The sequence below is a fragment of the Molothrus aeneus genome, chromosome 7, assembly GCF_037042795.1.
Source record: "Molothrus aeneus isolate 106 chromosome 7, BPBGC_Maene_1.0, whole genome shotgun sequence".
NCBI lineage: Eukaryota > Metazoa > Chordata > Aves > Passeriformes > Icteridae > Molothrus > Molothrus aeneus.
This window is the reverse complement of record NC_089652.1, coordinates 35,886,854-35,909,100: the sequence shown is the minus strand read 5'-3', so window position 1 is coordinate 35,909,100 and position 22,247 is coordinate 35,886,854.

Sequence of the window (22,247 nt, the reverse complement as noted above, 5' to 3'; positions counted from 1 at the left end):
GAATCAGAGCACTGTGCTGGAGACACTGCCCCCTGAGTCAAGCTGACTTTGGCTCATCTCCTCCATTTATGTACAACAACTACTTCAGATGTTTTTGAAGGCTCTACAGAATTTGTTATGAGCAAGACCTTTTTTTCATGAGTTTCTGACTTTTCACTTAAAATGCATTTTCTATCTGGGCCTTGCTGTCTGTTTGCAGAGCAGTCTTGCTAGACACACACTTTAGGCAATTCCCTGTGGCTTCTGAACCCAATTGCATCTTCCCAGCTCTGTCAGAACCTGTCCCAAAGGTTGGGTAAAACTTGTGTGTACCTGGAGATCTTAGATAAATAATTCATCCCCATGTACTCACCAAGGTGCTGTGTGTGATAAGAGGCTTGGCTTGGAATACACAAATGTTGTTTAATTCAGTTTTTCAGCTATGGAATTTCTTAAATAGTCATTTCCCCCCTTCCTTAGCTGATGTTTTAACAGGACTAGGGTCTTCCCAAGAGCTTGGAGACTTGGTGCTCATGATCTCCATGTGGATGCAGCACAGAAAACACCTGGCAATGAAATAATAATTCCTTGCACGTTTTTCTTTTTTTGTTGACAGAAGAACAGTGGCAATACATTTGTTTGCATAGTGCAAGGTGCTATCTCTCAGGAAAAATCCTATATGACAACTGTCCAGCATCCACTTGTAATATTGTATATTATTTCCCAGTGTGGAACTAAAGATAATGGTTTAAAAGTTTGTTCCAGAGTAGGAAGTTCAGGTTTCCATCTCGTAAAGGCTTGATTTTGAACCGCAGGATCCTCAGAACTAATTTGTCCCTCTCTGACACATGAGCATTTTGAAGGATGTTTGAGAAAGCACTTAGAAATATGTCTGTGTATCTGGTCAGTTCTTCCTAGGAAAACTGGGAATTAACCTGCATTAATGAATTACAATGTTGTGATCAAAAAGTCCAGATGAATCTGTGTCACGCGTAACACAATTAGTTATTTTCTCAGTTTGTCTTCAAATGTACCATTTTGTTTGGGAATATTGCAGATATATGTCACTCATTATTGATAGATTTGTCTGACTTCCTGTCAAATCTATGTACATTGACAAAAATCTATTTTGTTGTTTTTGTCACAGAAATCTATATTGGCATTTTTCCCCATGGAGATTTGGCTAGTCATTGTCAGCATGAGGTGCCAGCTAGAGCTTTTACTGTTTTTATTGTGCCAGCTGCTTTCTTGGCTTCAAATCTTTTGGTTCAGATTGTAAATGGGGGCGAGACATCCGTATCTAGCCAGCGTGCTCGATGGAATATGACAGGGACTTGATTTTTCATTTCTTGCTGCCTTTCTTAGTATTAGCAGAAGATGACAAGGATGGCTTTATCTTCTGACCAGCAGAGACGGTGCAGGAATGGAGCTTTGCATGTACAAGGGCCATGGGAAATGTTAAAATACAAATTGATTTTTCTGTATTTTACTGCTCATTCCTACCGTGGGTTTCTTGGTTGTTTCAGTTGTTTTTTGGTTTGGTTTTTTTTTTTGGTTTTTTTTTTTTCTTTGTGATGATCTCTGAAGACATTATAGAGTTCATGAAAAAAAAAATTCCAAGCCTTTTGGCTAATGTTAAGTCAGGATCATTGCATTCTTTTCATAATCGTTTTGGCCTAAATTGTTATAGCTGAGCACACACCCTCTGAGAAATCAGGTCTTTCTGGAGGTGTTTTTAGTTTGTTTAGAGGCACCCAGGATCACCAGCAAGCTTGACAGGGACACGCACTAGGATTTACCTAATAAATAGTTCACATTTTAAGCCAAATTAGGACATTTTTTTAAAAGCATTGGCAACTTCTGCAATTTTAGCACAAATCTTGTGATATTTGCTATTGTCCCTAGAGCCCCAGTGGCTGCAGTAAGGTTGTTAATCTGAACGTGCAGCCCTTTATAAAGTATTTTTCCAGCCCATGTGTTTCCTAAGAAAAAGCTTAAAAATCACAAACCCCGTTAGAGCCGAACAATGAAACCCAAGACAGTTTTTGGGTTTTAAAGCCAGTCCGACTTGCTGGATCCTGGTTCGTGATTTTCAGATGCTGAGGGCTGCTCCCCTGCCTGCAGTGAGCTGTGGCACACGTGGGGCGCTGAGGCAGGCCCCTGTTGTCCCCACGTGTCCCCACTGTGGTGTGGCTGGAGGCTGCAGGAAGCCTGATCTCCTCTCCGCACTGCAGGACATGCAAACCCCACCAAGTTCCTGTTCCAGGTGTGCCAAGGTCCGTGGAGCCACATCAGCACAGATTTGGGGTCGGGCCAGCTCCTGAGCAGTCCCCCAGCATCCCCCAGCAGGCTGAAGGCGCTGCTGCCACAGCCCCTCTGCTGCTGGTACCCAAGGTGGCTTGATTAAACTTGGATGTGTAGCCACATGCTGTAATCATTCCCTCAATGACTGCAAATTTGGCCCTGTTGATCTTTTAAATCCTTGCATTTCCAGCGTGCCAGTTCGCTGTAAATCACAGACAGTCTCCATTTTCTTTGTTTGATTCCAGAAAACTGTCTCTGTGCTGAAAACAAGTCTTTGAAAAATGCTCGTGTATCCTGCTGTCCTCTTCTACTTGGGGTGATTGCATAATTAACCTGGCCAAGTATCAACCATACAAGAGTTGAATGCATCCCAAGTTCAATTGGGGAGGTTTTTACCATAAGAATGTGCCTGTCCTGAGACTAAAACACAGGTTAGATTTCCAAGTTTCTGAATATTGCTCAATGAAAGAAGAATATGTTGCCCATGAGAGAGAGGGGGAAAAAAAAAATCAAATGGTGGTGTAATCTATAATCAAAAGCCCTAATGGGCACAAAGCATTTTAGAACAAAGGTTTGCTGAATCTGCAAGGATAATAAAAGTGTTAAAGTCTGAGCAGAGAAACGTTCTTATTTACCAACGTATAAAAAGGTTACTAAAGCACAGATAAAAAGCTCACAGGGCAGACAAAGCTCTCTGAATCCTTTTTCTTTTCCTGCAGTCAGATATGAACATATGATACATGAATATTTATCAGAACAGCAGATAACTAGTAGCTACAGTTGGATTTAAACTCAGCAAACCATAGCTTGCAGTTTGTGCTCACAGGGGCTTCGTGCGAGTGTATTTATTCCTTTTTCTTTTTTTTTTCCCCTTTTTTTGCACTGTTTTTTGTACTCTGTATATGCAGTCTTGTCTCCCCTAAGCTGTCTTTTGATTCTAACTGAATGAACCTAAAAATACAGCGAGGATCTTCAATACAAAACCTCCAGTGCATATCAACTAAAGGCTGACAAGGTTTTTCTACGCTCAGGCTTGACAAGACCGACTTTCAAGCTGTACGTAGTCAAATCCAGAAATCTCCAGATTTAGACCCAGCTTCCTCGTAACTCTCTTCAGGTTATGTTGAAACATTTATGAACCTCCCCGTCTTGCCTCAGTTTTGTAACAGTGTCTGCAAGCTGGTGATGCAACTGCAGTTTCGCACTGGTGTAGCTGCAACTCCATCGGCTGCTACCCGCAATTTGGAGCAGCAGAAAATTGGAGGTTCTGCAGAGAAAAAGGGGGAGAGCTGGTTCATTCCCATCCCTACCCACAGGTAGAGGGGTGGATGGTAATTACAGGAAGGCAGCTGTGCACTCGCTCTTTGCTCGAGTGCTTTTCTGTGTGCACCAGCATCGCGGGCTGGCTCCAAACAAAGATGCCTCCAGAGCAGAGAGAGGGGAGCACTGAGGGTGTTGGACTCAGAAAATAGCCTTGGCAGTGAGAGCAGCGAGCTGGGAACCATCTCAGTTGGGAATGACCATGCTCTGACCAAGTTTTGCCAAGTTCGGCCCCGTTTGAACCCTAAAAAGCTACAAAGCAAGGAGGGGAGGCTGGGTTTGACTCGATGGTCATAAAACCATAGAATGGTTTGGGTTGGAAAGAACCTTAAAGTCCATCTCATTCTACCCCCTGCCATGGCAGAGACAGCTTTGGCTATCCTGGGTTGCTCCAGGCCCTGTCCAACCTGACTTTGGACACTTGTAGGGATCCAGGGGCAGCCACAGCTTCTCTGGGCACCCTGTGCCAGGGCTTCCCCACCCTCACAGGGAAGGATTTTTCCCTGTCTTTAACATGACCCTGCTCTCTGGCAGGATGAAGCCATTCCCCCTTGTCCTGTCACTCCAGGCCCTTCTGAAATGTCCCTCTCCATCTTTCTTGCTGGCTCCCTCAGGTGCAATCAGGCCACACAGTCTTGGAGGTCTTTCCCAACCTTCATTACTGCAAGGTGTGACCTTCCTTTCACCTCCTTTTCCACAGGGGTGTGTTGCAGCAATCGGTTTTTGAGGCAGATTTGCAGAACTGTGGCAGAGGGTGCAGGCCAGAGGTTACAGCACTGGAGTGGGGGGCTCTGTGTGGGCTTAACCCTGGTGTTGCCAGGCTGATTTTATTAAAGATTGGCCAGTGACCCTCAGTGCTAACGTAAGAAAGGCTGCTCTGGGCCAAACCAAAATTCCCTCTAGCCCAGTAGGCTGTCTCCAGCAGTGCCCAATTTGGGAAGCTGTGTAAGAATAGGCCTGGTATGCCTCCCTGGCTTTGGCTAAGTTGTGTTTTAGGGACTTTCTGAGTTTGCGGCTGTTGGGGGACGGCTGAATGTTCAGGCTGATCGTCCCTAAGCTTTTGTAATCCTTTCTGGAGTTCACCAATGCTTTTTTGCCACTTTGTTTCTTAATCTTAGTTTGCTCAAGTGGAACGCAGGTTAATTGTTCTTCTGCAGGCTCCTTGTTTTGCTCAGTCTCTGAGAAAAAAAAAAAGGCAGAAATGTGAAACAAAAACTATTCCCCTGTTACGAGAACATCTTTTTCAAGCTAAGCTGGGTTGGCTCTTGCTCTGCAGCCAGACCTGTAATGGCTTCTCTTTCACATAACAATACAAAATATTATTTTTCCTTTTATGTCTTGTTTTTCAGTTACTGCTTTCATCATAATATAGGCCAGGGCCTCCACAAAGGCACTATCAAGGGAATAGAAAGGTCACTAACATGGGATTTACTATTTGATCTGTTCTTTTTATTACAGGGAAAAGTGAAGAAAAACTGCAGTTTTGAACCCAAACCTTTATGAACTGTCTAGTCAGGGAAGCAAGAGTAGTTTAGCATTCCTGGTTTGGAAAGTGTTGCTGTGGTTTACATTATAAACATGATATTAAAAAAATTAAGAAAGGATCTGTTTTCTCCTCTGGTTTCAGATACAGCTGAAATCTCTCAAGGGTCCAAGGTACAAATCCATCGAGGGTTTTAAAGCAATTTTGTCTTGGGTGGGATGTAGGTCATGTGCAACAACACATGAGAAAGCAAAGTATATGGCAGCATTGGCCCTGAGCTAGAGGAGCCATAAAACCAAAATTCAGACAGGACAAAGAGAGGAGGAAAAGGTATAAGGAAGGGGAAATTACAGAACACAGGAGAGGATTTACTCAGAGGTTTACTCAGGAGGGATGAATGTGTGGGGAATTTTTTCAGGGAAGGTGATAGGCAGACTTGAAGAGCTTGGAAATGCGAGAGGGGAAGGAGGTGCTCTGCATAATGTAAGAGAAATTGGCCGAGGTGTAGAGGGGAGAGGTTTTTATTCAGTCTTAAAGTAAGATAAGGGTCATCTGATTCATGGTGACCTGACTAGAACCAGCTAGGAGAGCTGGACTGGCTCCATGTGAGTAATTTTCCTGCATCCTGAGCCATTATTATTCTTATTGAACCAAGAAACTACGCTGCACTCACATGATAAGATTTTGGGGAAAAAGAAACAGGAGAAGCAAGGCTATTTGGAGTTGGAGGATTTGGTTTGCTTACACTCAGCTGTCTCCTTGCTCAGGGTTGTGAAATGGGATCAGCCACCACTCAGGAACCTCCCTGTCCTGATCCCGGTATCAGGAATGGGGCAGGAGCTGCACCTTGGGGCAGGTGGGGTCAGATCATGTAAATGCTGCTGAACTTTATCCTGGGAGCCCCTCCAAAAACCTGAATGCCAAGCTGAGCTCAGAGAAGCACCCAAACATGCAGATGTTTTCCATGATGATTTTAGAGCTGTGAGCTTCACACAGGCACAGAACTCGGCTGGAAAAACTTCCTTGTGACTCAGCACTTCACTTGCACATGTGGACACAGAAGCATCTGAAAGTCAAAACCCATGGCAAAACACCCAAACCAGGGTTTTTCAGAACTCAGAGAGGAAAAATATATTTTCCAATTCTGGTTCAAGTCTTTGGTTAGTTGGTTGTTTAACAAAGCTGGGTCACAAATCTGTGCAGTCATCTGGATTTCTGTGGGAGTCATTTTTTGATTTTTAAAGGAAGATTTATTTTAAAATAATCTTTAAGCATGGTGGGTCCAGTTCACTGTAAAAAAAATGCAATCTTTGAATGTAAATAAGGTGGAAAAACCCAGGAACTTCTCTGTTTTGTGGTTTTTCATAGGCAAGGGGTAGTGGGAAGAGGGCAAGGAAGGTTAGCAGATAACTCGGGGGGCAAGAACAATCTGTCTGGAGACTGAAAATTCCCAGAGTAATTGGTGAGGTCACACAGGTTGGGTGTATCACCCTGCTCACCTCTGGAAGTGGAAAACCCCCAGAAGCTGGGTTTGATTGCCTGCAGCTTTGCCCACGGGACTGGATTGCCTGAAGGGTGGTCAGGTTGTGGTGTTACATTTTAGGGACACCTGGGATGTGTCTGGGATATGGGGGATATCTGGGAATGTTTCCTGGGTTCCCAAGGTTGTCCCTACAGCTCCTTGTGCAGATTGCTGCTCTTGGAAGCTCCTGTGGAACAAAGAGGTTGATGAGCTGAAGTCACCCCAGGAGAGCCCAGGGACCGTCAGGGTTTCAGTTCTTGTCCTTTTTTCTGGCTGCTCTGTTAGACCAGAGGGTCTCTGTGGGGTTATGGGAGGTGGGAAGGCAAGGAGTTCAGATTCCTTCCCCTTATCTGGCTGTGTTTCCCCCAGATCCAGCAGCTGGTGGGTTTTATCAGCTCTGCTGTGACTCAGCCCCTTCCTCCCCCTCGTTATCCTACCTGATAGCTCTGATTTCATGGTCCCCTGCGTGCAGGAGGGGAACAGACACAGATGCAGCACCAGGGTGACTCAGAGCCCCCTCTGAGGTACACAAACCTGAAATGCCCCCAGTTAACTGGGTGGGAGTCCTTTGGACCAGACACTGGGGGCTGAGATCCTTCCTACTCCTCCTCTGCATAGCCAGTAGGGGTTCAGTGCCTTTCTTTCATATAAAAATAGCTATATGCCAGTTTCTGTGGTCAATTTTTTTTTCCCTTCTCTGACTCATGTGTTACAGTGTTGTTGTCAGTCACTGTCACCCATGGAAAAGTCTGATCTCTCTCTGTTAAGGCAGGAATATTTTATGTGCGTTTATCCCTGTTTCCAGCTGAAAACCAAATTCAGCTCTGAGTCCCTGCTACATCAAATTCCAGGCTGTGGGATCACAGCTGCCCAGGGCAGTGCTGGAGCCCCCTTCCCTGGAGGGGTTTAAAAGCCATGTGGATGTGGCACTTGGGGACATGGGGCAGTGGTGGCATTTTCAGTGCTGGGGAATGGTTGGAGTTGATGATCTTAGAGAGTTTTCCAACCTGAACTATTCTCTGATTCCAGGATTTCTGTGAACCTCCACACCTGGAACGTTCTGTGCACTATTCCCAGAGTACAGTCACACCTGGATCCTCAGGGATTTGTGCACTTAACCTTTCCACCACCACACCCCACAGAGGCATCTGCTTTAGCACCAAAAAGAAGCTGCACCACGCATTTATTTTTAAGCTTTTAGCTGACCAGGATCTCATCAGTTTTCTGTGCTTTGAGGGTGCCTTGGCTGTTTCTGCCTGGCTCTAGGAAAACTTCCTGAGCTCTTTCAGAAAGCACATGTGCCCTTCAGCTCACCTTCAGTGGAGCTCTCCCACACCCATGGGATGTGATAGGCCAAAGCACAAGCCAGGGTCGTTATCACTAATATTTCTGTACAAACATATTTTTAGTTTTTCACTTAGGGATCAGAGAAAAGGGAATATATCAGGGGGGAAATAACTGGGAAAATGAGTAAAGATCCGTAGTTTGAGCTTACACAATTCCCAGCAAGGTTTAGGTTAAAGTATCTAAGGTTAAAAAAAATTCAGGATGCATCAACGCAGGGAACTGTTTGGAGGATTTAACCTCACAACATTAAATCCAAAAAAAAGAATTCTGTGTTCAAAGAGTATGAATTCTGTATCCCAAAGGGAATCTTTCAAAAGGAGATTCCTGCATAGGTGGCTCTCTCTGACACTTGTGCATTTGTTCCGAGTTGAAAATTCAAATGTATAGTTGATATAACAGTTCAAAATGCACAATTGACTTTAAATGTGTGGAGAAATGGTTTAGTTTGCAAATGAATTATGGGCATGTAATGGCACATCTGTTCAAACATGCTTTCTTGGTGCAGTCTTTTCCAAGTCCTATTTCCCCTGTGGTAATTCACTTTGGGTGAGATTCTGCCATTTTTATTCATATTGTACAGTAGCTTGTTTCATGCATAACTTTGCTGGTATAATGAAGACGGAATGAAGCTAAAATTTACTTGAGAAAGGACAAAAGGAAGGGCATTTCCAAGACTTGTCAAAGATTAAACCCAAAGTTTCAGGTCACTTCTCTCCACATGAAACTGCCTATTTATATATTCAGGATAGCTGACCAGCAACATTTGGGTTTTAATTTATTTTCATATAGCATTTGCCTTTGGGGAGAGATGGGTTTTTTAAGTTGAGTGCTCAGCCCCAGAAACGAAAGCTTTGTCTCAGTTTAAAAGTGACTTGTGAGGAACTGAGGATCCAGAACTTGATTTTGATCTAAAATGTAGCAGACAGTGCAAATCCCCACAATATGTCTCACAGAAAACCAACTTCTGTGAGAGTAAAAGTCACAACTGATGGAAGGTCATGTGTGCAATGTATCAGAGATGAGGATCTCACTCTTATAATTAAAATAATTGCCAAGGGGACAAATTAATATTTCCTTTTAACATCAATAATGGGGAAATTTGTACTGTTTGTCCTTTGGATGCTGAAGCTTTACCTGAAGAGATTGTAAATTCAAGACCCAGCAAAAATACTTAAATTGTTAAGGGCTTTAACTTGCCTTCATTATTGCTTCCCTGATCTATAGATTCATTTTATGCAGACCATATGCAGTTAAAAATAACTGGAGTTGCTGGATTTTATATATGCCTTTGTAAGCATTTCCAACTGCAGAGGGATATATTTTTTTTCTTTTTTATAAATACAAAAAACCCCAACAAGTTTTATGTTTTCATTTCACCTCTTCCCTTTTTTATTTTTTATAGAAATGCTACAAAGGGGAACTTTTGATAAGTATTACCAGCAAAGCCCAGTGTTGCAACAGAGTTAAGTGCAGCAGAGTTTCTATTTAAGGTTACCTGGCACAGTCAGCTCAGCCAGATGTACTTCTGCTATTGGACAGTCTCATTTGCTGACAATGTGCACTGCTTTAAAAAAATCTAGGGGAAAAAAAAAAAAAAGGAAGCGCCTAGGTGACTTATATCCAAATCACACATACTCTTTTAGTTAAAATGAAATGTGAGCCTGAATTTAGCCTTTAATTACATTTCCTTCCCTACCTCCAACAAACAAATTTTTATAACCTCTCCAATGAAGAAAGTCATATTTTGTGAATTACTTGCTTGGAAGCTTACCAGGAGCAAAAGTTATTTAGGAAATTTTCTATTATTTGTATCACTCACAGATTATTCTCCAGGTTCCTGAGTATTTAATAAGATTAATTATCCTTTCCAAAGAGTTCTGTGTGTAAGTTTAGTTTTGTTTTAGAGCTTTTATCTGAGTTGCTATCTGGCAAATGGAAATTGTGCTTGTGAAGGAGGAAGCATAGCATGAAAATAGGATCCATCACACCGTGTTTGGGGGATATATAATAGAGCTCTTACAGCATGTTGGGGACTTAAATCATCTCAAAATCTTATTTTTATAAGAATCTGTGCTGTGCAAGCTGGGAGATAAATCAACAACGTGAAGGGAAGAGTTCTGTATGTATTTGAAGACAAAATAGTATTGCTTAAGTGAAGCATTAAAAATAAGTATTACTTAAATTATCATCCCTAATAAGATATGTCTGTCATTTTTTCATTCAGCATTGGCTCTGAGGAGGCTGCATTGTTCTGTCAGGATTAAAAGATGAAAAACCCGTCCACATTTGAGCATGTGCTTAAACAAGCAAGACTAAGTATTAGATCTGAGTCCTCTGTACCTCGAGAAGCATTTTTACAACTGGAAAGTTGTTCAGCTCAGATAGTTCATCCATTTTCCAGAGCCTTTTAAACCTGAATCACATACTGAATGTCAGAATGCTATAAAATCTCTTTAACTATTGATATCTATTAGTTAATAGCAATATAAATTCAGCCATAAATTCAAAAAATAAATGGCTTTATCCAAACAAAGATTTGGTGCAGGGTTATAATGGTAATATGACAGTGTTGGCTTCTCAGTCATAACCCCATGGAAGAAGAATTTTTGTTTAACACAGTCAGGGCTTTGAAATCATTGCAATGGAAATCAATACTGAGCAATTGCAAGCAAAACTTTTATGGAATGCATCCTTTGTACAAGCATAAAACTGAATGCACAGACAGAGCTGAATGCAGGAATCCACCTGGTTGTGGGCTTGTGATATAACATCAACATTAACATTAAAGGAATTTATTTCCTCTATCAGCTGAGGGGGTCTTTATTTTCTGATAAACTTGTGGCCATTTTGCTCTTCCTTTTTGTGGACCAGTGAGTCTCCCTGGCAAAAGCAGGAATTTGTCTTTATTTTCTGATAAACTTGTGGCCATTTTGCTCTTCCCTTTTGTGAGGACCAGTGAGTCTCCCTGGCAAAAGCAGTGGCAGGAAGCTGGTTTGGAAGCTGTCAGAGTATAGGAGCAAAATTTCAAGTTGTCCATGAAATATTGATGCCTCTGCTGTTTGCTGATTCTTTAAATGTGCTCACAGAAGTGTTTTTGAATTGTTGTGTTTAATTTATACTAGGAATAAAATCAGAAACATGTTAATTATTATTTTTTTTAAAGAGTTCAGTAAATAATGACCGGTTTGGGTGAGTTGGTTCACAGGAGGGAATATCCACCCCCTTACCAAACCCTTAACCAAGCCTTACACATCCTACACCCCAGAAAGTCACAGATTAGACATCCCTCCTGTTTCACAACCCTCTTCTACCAGGAAAGCAAGGCCTTTGGTCTTAAAATCACTTAATGTGGCAAAAGTGTATAATAAAAGAAAACAGAGGGAAGGAGGCTGGCAGGAAGTTCTTGATCCTTTTACAGAAACTGCCTGTTTGGCTGGGCAGAAGCTGCTGGAGAGCTTTAAACATTCTTTTACATGCAAAGGCTCTTTGGCTTCACTTTGGGGCAGACCAAAACCCTTCAGTTTCTAGCAGCTGCAGCCACATTTGCAGCATCCATGACCATTGCACTTGGGTCAAATACTGTTTAAACCATGAGGCTGTGCTTCAAAGAGCAGCATCTCTGATTCTATTCCATTTAGGACACTACAGCCTCTTCAACTCCTGAAGCAAATGGGGCTTGAGCATCTTAATTCTTTGGAAAGAAATCTTTAGGTCTTTAATTTTTTTTCCCTTTTTGACACCACTCTGCCCACTGGCACCCCACCTCCGCGGCTTTTTTTTTTCCCCTTTTTTCAGACAACAAACAGGAAAACCACAAACTTCATCAGCAAGCTGTGCTTTCCTCTGGAAAGCCAAGACACTGAGGCTCAGCACACAAATCACATGCTCCTGCCTTCAGTACTCACAAACCACCCTGCAGCTCACTTCAGAAAATTATTAAACTTAGGAGGTTAAAAATAAACTGGCTGGGGTGGTGGCACCTTGGGATGCATGTTGGCATAACCAGGAGCAGAAAGAGTCTTGATTTAAAGTAAAGAAAGGCAGTATTTAGTGAATATTTAGAGAACATAATTATTTAGGGAATAGCATGCAACAGTTACCTCGCACACAGTTGTGCAGAGGCCTCTGAGGAGGTTTTGTTATGAAACAGATGATATTACAAATTGGCAGTGGGGAGGTTCACCATCACCCAAATAACTGGCAGCATATTTCCACCCATCCCTGATCTTTTTGGCCACAGCAATATCTGGTTACCACAGTTATTTGTGGGTCTGCCTGCCTCTCCTACCTGGTTTATTCTATTTGCTGTTGTAGATCTTACATGGAAGGAAGATGCAGTGAAGAAAAGGCCACACAACAAGCCTCATCCCAGGCCAAAAGTGTGAAGTGTGAGAGCCTGGCTTTCCTGTCCTCTGATTCTGTTTGTAAATTATTCTTGCTCTCCTCCTGCGGGCCAGGATTCGTTCCTGTACACAGCGGGAACAAGCCTAACATATGTAGGGAAAGAATTAAAAATGGAAATCCCATTCAAAGCCTTAGGGCTCAGGCATGGCAGGCCTGCAAGAACCTGGCACTGGGAATGCAGAGACAGCTCCAGGGTCTGCTGGGAGACAAAGGGGTGTGTCTGTGCCATGGAGATGCTTTGGCCCATCCTGCACTGGCTCCCACTGTGGGATTTTTAGTGACTCTCCTTTCATCTAATCAGTCAGGGAACTGAGGAACTTCTCAGGTGGGGTGGGTTGGCCATGGTGGGATGCTGAGTGTCCACCAGACCTGCTCAGTTTCTCAGCTGAGCAGGGCAGAGAAAACACTACAAAAGGTTCATGGGGTAAGATGAGGACAGGGAGAGATCCCTCACAGTTACTGTCATGGGCAAAACAGGCTCATCTTGGGGGAAATCAGTCAATTTATCACCAATCAAAGTGGAGAAGGATAATGAGAAACAAAAACTAAGTCTAAAAATGCCTCCCCCCCTCCACACTTCCCACTTCTTGGGCTTAACTTCACTCCCAGTTTTCTCTCCCTCCTCCACTCATGATACAGAGGGACAGGGAATGGGGGCTGTGGTCAGTGCTTTGATGTTTCTGCTGCTTCTTCCTCCTCAGGGGCTGGTCTCCACACTCATCCACTGCTCCAGCCTGGGCTTCTCTCCACAGGAGACAGCCCTCCATGAATTTCTCCAAGAAAAGTTCTTCCCTTGGGCTAGAGTTCTGCATGAACTGCTCCAATGTGAGTCCCTTCCATTGGGTCAGTCCTTTTGGAGCTGCTCCAGTGGGAGTCCCTTCCATGGGGTCAGTACTGCTCCAGTGCTGGTCCTTTCTATGGGATCAGTTCTTTAGGAACTGCTCAGTGTGAGTCCCTTCCATGGGGTCAGCTCTTCAGGAACTGTTCCAGTGTGAGTCCCTTCCATGGGGTCAATTCTTTAGGAACTGCTCAATGTGAGTCCCTTCCATGGGGTCTGTTCTTTAGGAACTGCTCACTGTGAGTCCCTTCCATGGGGTCAGCTCTTTAGGAACTGCTCAGTGTGAGTCCCTTCCATGGGGTCAGCTCTTCAGGAACTGTTCCAGTGTGAGTCCCTTCCATGGGGTCAGTTCTTTAGGAACTGCTCAATGTGAGTCCCTTCCATGGGGTCAGTTCTTTAGGAACTGCTCAATGTGAGTCCCTTCCATGGGGTCAGTTCTTTAGGAACTGCTCAATGTGAGTCCCTTCCATGGGGTCAGTTCTTTAGGAACTGCTCAATGTGAGTCCCTTCCATGGGGTCAGTTCTTTCGGAACTGCCCCACTGTGGGCCCCAACTGGGGTCCCAGGTCTTGCCAGCAAATCTGCTTCAACTTCCACTTGTAGGAACCCTACCACTGTAGCCCTCCTGCTACCAAAATCTGCCCCTGCCATCCCAGACACCAGGGAACAAAGGTGCCCAGGACTGGTGCCAGGTGGCCAAGCTCCCCTTGGTGTCACACACCCATGGCTGTCCCACCAGGTGCCGCTCCAGGGCATGGCTGTGGGCTGTGCCAGGTTTGCTGGCTGAGCCCAGGAGCAGCACACTCTGCTCCCCTCCTGAGCACAGCACGATCCTAGCCTCACATGAGGGCAGGCAGAGCCAGTTCTTCAGCTTGTTCTTGATTTTTTCCATATTCTGCTCATGGCTCATTCCCTTCCGTCTCCTGTGTTCAGGGAATGTCACCCTGCCTGGCTCTCCTGCTACGAGGGATGGGTAATGGAGAAGTTTCATCACCTCTCCCCAGACTGCAGGACCTATGCTCAATCTTTCTGCTGTCAACACCAAGCACACACTGTTATGGTTATAACATGAAGACAAGGATCCTGTTTTATCTCAAAGTGTGCAAAGGTTTATGAAGGGTTAAAATAATCGAACCTCACTTTTTTTTCTCTTCTTTTTTTTTTCTCCATTCTCTCCCCCGCCACCTCCAATTCTCTTCTTTTTTTCTCCACAATGGCAAATGTTATTTATATTAAGGGGAAAACCAGCACAGCCTTGCCAGATCGAGCTCACTTCTCTCTGCCAGCTAAAACACAAAGCAGAGTTACTGCGTTTTTGGTACCTGCAAAACAATCTGAACACAGTGTTCTGTCATCCTTTGAAATGGCAAATGGAAGTCATTTAAACCAGATGAGTGACTGGGCAGGGAATTACTGCACCTACAGCACAGGATATACAGTATGTGCACCTATTTCAAGGGAGCTAGAGTGGGTGGCCGGAAGAAAGAAACTTTTTTCCTCATTTAACCTGTAATTTGACAACATCTGCAAAGAATTATCCCTGGTACTGGCATTGTAATTGTTGTATCTGACATCAATCACCGGGTACGGGAGGTTGCTTTAAATAGATGGTAGTGAGTTACAGTTTCAAAACATAAAAGAAAAAAAAAAAAAAAAGGAAGGAATGAAATATGTAAATTGGTAAAGAAATTAATTACTGGAAAGTTTGACACTAATTTATTGTTTAAATAAGACATGTAACTGGCCAGGATGGGTGACTGTTTGGGTTTGACCCCATACACTTTGGCAAATGTTACAAAACAGAGGCCACTACATTCCAATTTATAAAAATTATAACTTCTTTTTTTTCAAGTCTCTATTAATAGACAGAAGAAGAAAGGGATTAGACTGACTCATATTTTACACTGAAAGGACAGCAAGTAGGAAAGCTTCCATAAAGTGTACGTCTTTAAAACAAAGTCCTTCCTCCCCAGCCCTTTCAGTGGGATTTCTGCCTTTGACTTCATCAGAAACACGATTACAGGGAACAAGCTATGCACGTTTTTGGACAGTAAAAATTGCAATTCCAAGCATGCTCCAGATTTCCACTAGCAGCTCAGCAACTACAGGAGTAAATTCATATTCACAAGTTATCAAATTTCCAGCGAGTATCCAATTCTGTATTGGGTTTTGATTCATATTTGTGGCTGGACGTGAATCAGGTCCAGTATTTGTTTCTCAGAAATGTCATGGAAAAGGAAATCATTGGGTGCAGGGGTATTCACAGCCAAACACAACGCACAGTACCACTATCCAGCCTGAGAGCCAGATGAACCATTATGATGGCCATGGGAATTGTACTTAACCTGGGAAAATGTTTTAGAGACAGAGAGAAGAAAAACCTTGCGCTGTGGTGTCTCTGGCGTCTCTAATAATCACCATGTTATATATAATATGTACACATACGTGTTCAGCCTGAAATACTGAACCACATTTTTAGAAGTTAGGCAGTAAATTACATTCTTTTTCCTTTTTTCCCCCCATTTTTTTCTTTTTTTATTTTTTTTCTTTCTTTTTTTTTTTCCCTCTCCATTTCTCTTTTCTGGGCAAAGGTGCAGATAGGTCTTCCTGAATTCTCTTCTTCAAACTTTGGCTGCTCCTTTTACTCACCTGAAACCTTGCCTGTAGGCAAATTTCCCAGCTGTGTCTCACATTTTTGTGTTTACGGGATAGGGAACCTTTTGCTCAGGAGCTGTTGCTCATAAGGAACCCATCATCTCCAACAGGATATCCTCATAAAGCCATTTACATGCATATGTGGAGTAAGGTTCTCTTAACAATTCTTACTTTAACATCTCATCACATAAATTTTAATGGATTTCACTTCTTTAAAGACAAAATGCCATTTCTATATATAGTTGCCATTACCTATGCATTCAACTATTTTGAATATTGGTTAATGGAGGTATAACATTGCATAACAAAAGTATATTATTGCTTTAAAGCCAGTCCTCCCAGATTTCATTCTTTTCATCTAAAAACTCTATAAAATCACCTCAAAAGTGATCCAGCTGACGAGGTTGGAAGGGCACAGCTCTGTCACAGCAAATGGATCCCAGAGTCATCACGCTGCATCAGTGACCTGTTGAATGTGTTTCACTTAGATGGTGTTGTAAAATGCTGCCATTTGTGGTGAGCAGGAACTCATAAAATGCTCCAGGGAATGTTTACCTTACTGCTCATATGGGGCTTAGGGTTCTGCTGTTCAGCTTGTATGAAATATTTGGCTTCCCCTTAAAAACAAGCCTTGGAGTTCTATATCCCTTTAAAGCTATTCCAGCCCAAAAGGTGGCTCAGCCCTTGGGCTGGCTGACCAAGGGGCTCAGAGATCATGGTCAAGAGAAGTCAATATCATGAAGGTGTCATCCTCCTTGGCTGTGGTGTTGTCCAGGAATGTCCCCTTGAGAGCCCCACAGCTCTGACAAAACCTTGAATCTGCATTGGGAGTCACTGGCTGTTTATTAGGGTAGGTTTGAGAAACTGCTTTGCAAAGAGCAAAATCAGAAGGCAGATCTGGTTCCAGCTGGGAGATGGGTAGAAGTGAGTGGCCTTGCACAGATGCTGCTGGGGAGCCCTCACTCACCTGAACAGGATTTACCTGAAAAGTTAAAATTAAGCCATTTTTTGTCTTGGAGTACCTGCCTGAGGAGAACACTCCCGTGGCTGCTTGTGGGCTGTTCTTTGTAGCTCCAGGCTTTGGCAGTGTAAACTACTTTTCTAGTTGAGATTAAGCAAATATCTTCAATTACCTAAAACTTTTCTTCTTCTTTAATTTGCTGCTGAGGAGAAGGACAGCAAGCCTCTCTGTGTATAATTGTCATGTGTGCGTGGTGGGAAGGGTTGCAATATGCTGCTCAGCTGCGAGTTTGTCTATCTATTTGGAATTTTGCAGTGGTTCATTAGCAAAGTTTGACTCTGTTGACACGTATGGTGACCAGTGTCAGTATTTATGTCATGTTTTTGCAGAGAAGGGAACAGCCCAGCTGCATCTCTGGTGGTACAAGATGTGCTTTGGTGCTGGCTGTTTGAAACCTCTCGGCGTAGGTCAGGAGTGAGGATGGGGTGAAAGCAAATTAGAAGGGTGAATTCAATGACCAGGATGTAGTTTGCACCATCTAACCTTCAGTATCATAAAAAAACACAGGGACCTGTGGGCATTCAGGTGTGGGCAATGCCATAGAATATATTTTAAAAGTCTTATTTATGTTCAAATTCTCATTATCTACTCTGGAAACATTTATGCCTTGCTATTCTCAAAGCATCTGGAAACTCCACCACATCCTGACACAGGAAAGTGAAAGCCATGAAGGACCAGGCAGTTTTGTGCTGAGACCCCAGGACAGCTCATCCTCAGGGCTCATCCTAAACCACTGACCAGGCAGAAACACCATCCTTGTCACCCCATGGCCACTCTCACCTCAGGGAATTCCCTTACCTCGGAGTAGTGACAGTGTTGGCACACACACCTTTCTTGTGTAGACCACGGCAGGAGATTGGAACTAGGTGGTCCTGGAGGTCCTTTCCAACCCAAGCCATTCCAGGATTCTGTGATTCTCTGATTCTATAAACTTTCGAATAACACATTTCCATGTATAGCCTGACTGTAGTGCCAATAAGTCATTTATTTTCTATACTATCGTCATAATTCATAAAAATTCTCTCCCTCCTGAGGGAACATTTTATCATCTGATAAGGGGCAACAGCAAGCCAAAAATATAAGGCCTTCACTAAATGATGAATACAGGATGACATAAGCTATAAAACATAAAAGAGTGAGCGTGTGTAATACATGCCAAGGATGGCTGAGGATCAATTTAAACTAAACGTTTTCTGTTAACATGAGAATTTTTGTAAACTGGAGAAAATGAGAGGCAAGAAAAGAAGGATTTATGGAGCAGTGTGTGGGAGGCATGCGGTGCTAAAACAGCTACGGCTGGAGCATGTTTGTTCTACTGTCTCAGGAGTAGTTTGTCCCATCCTCACTCTTGCTGGCGAGCTTCCTGATGCCTTTTGTTGGACACATTTGAGAGCTGAGGTTGGATGTCTCCGTGTTTCCTTGTTTGGGTGAGCTCAGGAGTGGAAAGCGTTATTCAGTGAGTTAAGCATCCACCTGACACAGCCTCCCCGACGAAATCTGTCGACTCACATCCCTTCCTGGGGCTCACGTCAGTGCTCTGCTGGGGTTATTTTCCATGTCCCTTTCCTGGGGGATGCTCACCTTGTGGTGCTGATGTGGTGGCCCTGCTGTTACTCATGGGGCTGAGCAAGACCTGTGTGAGCCCGTGAGGAGCTGTGTGTCCATCCAGGGGAGGCACAACCCAGCCATTTAGCGCTCAGGATTTTCCAGCGAATTCATCACCACTGTTTGAGGCTTGCAGTCCACTCCCACCTCCAAATAAAATCCATTTTCTGATCCATGACCTCATTCCACATATAATATTTCAGCCCAGCTGCGCGATTGGGTCCCGCAGTTTGCAAAACTGTGATTTCCCTGCCAGCTCAGCGCCAATTCTTGCTCAATTTTTGGCTTATTATTTTTTTTTTTTCATTTGGGCCCATCACTTCTTTGGCTACCTACACGGACACAGTGAGGCATATCATGAAGGCACAGACCTGGAGCCAGGAGAAGCAATCACACGACCTCCACGAGGCCAATTCTCCAAAGCTTCCCAGCGGGGAGCACAGATCACCAATCACTGCAGGTCTGTTTATGAGTTAGGAGAGCTTTCCAACTTTGAGAAACTTGCTGAGTTTATTTCAGGTATGCGCTTTTCCAGGCCCATAAACATTTAGTTTTTAATCTGCCGCATCAGAGGAGAAAGTGAAAATAGTTGTAAACAGAGAGCAGGGCTTGAACCCCCCCACGTCCCCTTTTAAGTGAGCACATGGGCACATGTAGAGCGAGCAGCTCTTAGATATATAGCCCACCTAGGTAAAGCACTTTCAAATGTACTTCATTTATTTATTCTAGGCCCTTTTTTTGGCCCAAAATCATCAAAAATTGCTGTCTCTAGTTTCATTGTGCCCTTTTGAAATTGTCCAGATTTTGCGCTAAGAGTCTAAAGCCACAGCAAAGGAGCAGGCCAAGAGGAAAAGCTTTTGAAGAGTTCCCACAGCTGTGAAAACACGGGCCTCAGGCTGTGTGTAGAGTTACTTCAAACAGCTGCTTCAGGTGACTAAACACCTTGAGTCTCATTCATCAAGTGTTGTTTATACTGGCTGACAGACCAGACTTGGAGAATTAACTCTGAGAAAAAAAGATGTACTACATACCAAGTATGGGAAAGGAACCCAGTTCCCTAAATAAGAAAGGAAGGAGGAGGAGGGGGGGAGAAAAGGGGGAGGGAAGAGTCCCTTTAAAATAAAACAGATGAGGGCTAATTTTATTTCATGTTAATAGGCCTTTTGATGCCCTTTGCATGTTTAAAATCAGAGGTGAAGGAGTATTGATGGTTTGCCACTTCGTAATCATGCAAATAAAAGCAATTTGAGTGATCCCTGTGCCTTGACAAGAAGCTCAGCTAACCTGGTGTAAAATCTCAATGGTTAATTAGGAGCCTTGAATAACCTATTAAAATAAGACCCTTTCTCTCAACTATCCTCAAGAGAGAATATCAGGGAAAAAAAAAATGCCCAGTGCTCCCCCTGCTCCCATTTAGCATCAGATTGTGCAGATTCCACCCGTAGTTTTGGTACAGGACTTATCACTCAGCTTGAGATAATATTCTTTCATCTCATATCCATATGAGAAGGTGACATGATAAGATATTTGCAATCGTGTAACTGCTTTGCATGGATCAAAAGAGGAATGAAAGAAAATGACATGAGTCAGTGTCAAGTGAAGTGCTACTAGTTAAGTAAGCTTTAAATATTGAAGGGGATTTTTAATATTTCCTTTTAATCTCGAAATCTGTCACTTGGTGATTTTTTATAACACTGGAGTTGTTACTAACAACATTTTCCATGGTTTCATTCAATCCAAATGCAAAAACCCACCCCATCTCAGTCATGGCAAATGTTGTAATTTCTACTGGCAATTTCTCATCCACAACCCAGGCAGATTTCAAAGAAAAGGAGATGTTTTTCAGGCGCTGGGATACTGTTGGGATCCTGATGTTTGAACACTGGCAGTAGAACATAGGCCAACAGTGAGATTTCAGTGTTTTTCTTGTTGTTTTTCCTTAACAAGCAGTCAGACTGCAAGGGTGAATATGCTTTCAGAGACAAAAATAGTGTTCAGAGGAAGAATTTAGAATCACAGAAAATTATTTTGAAAGAAGATTGTTTCGGAGGCTGTTTCCCTGACAAACTTGGTAAATAGTTTGGCAGATCCTGAAGCTGTTGGATTTGCATATGCATATAGAGGGGCTGAAGAAAAATACCAGGTGGTTTTCTTCTTAGAGCTTTGGAATAACACAAAGTTGATGGCAGTAGATTTACATTTTATTCTCTGAAAAAAAAAAAAAAGATAAAAGAAAATAAAAAAGAAAAAAAAGGCAAAACCCAAACCAATTTCTCTGAAGATCAGGATTGAAGAGTAGCAGGTTTAAAACTGTATGTGAGGAATATGGATAAACCAGTTTCTCTTTATTTAGGGTGAGTTATGTCCTTGATTAAGAAGGATCTCCCCATTGGTTTTTGTCTAGGCTGAGAGAGGCAATCCTAATTGGATTAAAACCCCTAAGTAATCCAGTGAATATCCAAAATAAGAAGATCAAATGACTGAAATAATATCTTATTCTTTTCACTCCTGAAACAGTGATATCACTGGAAAGGATTAAAAATTAAGTTGTTTATGTCCCTGGCGGACATGATTTGGGACTCTTTCCCATGTCATTTATAACACAGTAATATTGGCCTTGTGGCTGATATCTACATCAGGCAAAAAATTGAGGGATGCAACACTAGGGAATTCAAAACACCTGGAAAAACTGCAAGATAGTTTCAGTAGCAGAGGTGTTAGGGGACGCTGCAGTGGTGATTTGGGAAGGGCATGGATTGGAAAAAGTAAAACCAGGCAGCTGGAGGTGCTCAAGGTTGGTTGGAGACCTTGATAATGAAGGAGCTGAGCCCCAACCCTTTCCAAGCTGATGAGAGTTTGGTGTCTCAGTGTCCCCTCCCTGCCATGGTGGCACTTTGTGCCTGTCCAAGGACATTTAGGCACAACTGCAGCTTAAATCACCGAGATTAATGTACAACTGTGGTCATACACAAACTACATCAGCTGAATATTGCTTCTCTTTGCAAGGCTCCAGGGGGAAGATAAAATAGATTTGTAACGTTTGTTTTCAATAAATTACTTTTTTGAGTCCAAACAAAATATTATTTTATTCTGTTTTGCTCATAGTTTTGGACTGAGCAGCTACTTTTAGCTTGGAAAGGGTGAATTTTGGTGGATTTGGACATCAAAACACCATGGGCTCACAACTTTTAATCAAAGCAGGCGCCGGGTCAATTTGGGGCACAGGGCTCCAGTGTGGCCGCGCCATCGCGCCATCCCCAGCCTCCTCACTGCTCCAGGGTCCCATAAAACCCCTCTGCGAGCTGGGGAAGCCGTGATTGCCAGGCTGGGGAAGGAGGGTGGATCACCCAGGTGTCACTGTTTTAGGAGGCGAGTGCCTCTCTCTCCCCCTCGTTGCCATCAGCGCCGCGCGCTCTGCCAGGCTTCGAGTGCCGCCACCCCGGCTCTTCATCCGGACGGGGCTGCCAGGAGCCACTTACATTCCTGTCCCTTGCTGGGACTTGAACACTCTCCAGGTCCCTTGATTTCTCCCCCCTCCTCCTCCTACTTCCAGCCTGATTTTTTTTTTTTTGGATAATGCAAAGTTTGTTTCCGTGAGTAAATCTGAAATATCCCTGAAAAAGCTGAAGTGTCTTCCAGGCTTGTAAAAATATTTTGTTTTGCTCCCTTTTACCGTTGTGCCTTTTCTATGAATCTGAGCCATTCGTAGATTTTAGCCATTTACCTAAAAAAGAGAGAATAATCTGCCCGCTGGAGTGACATTGATAGAA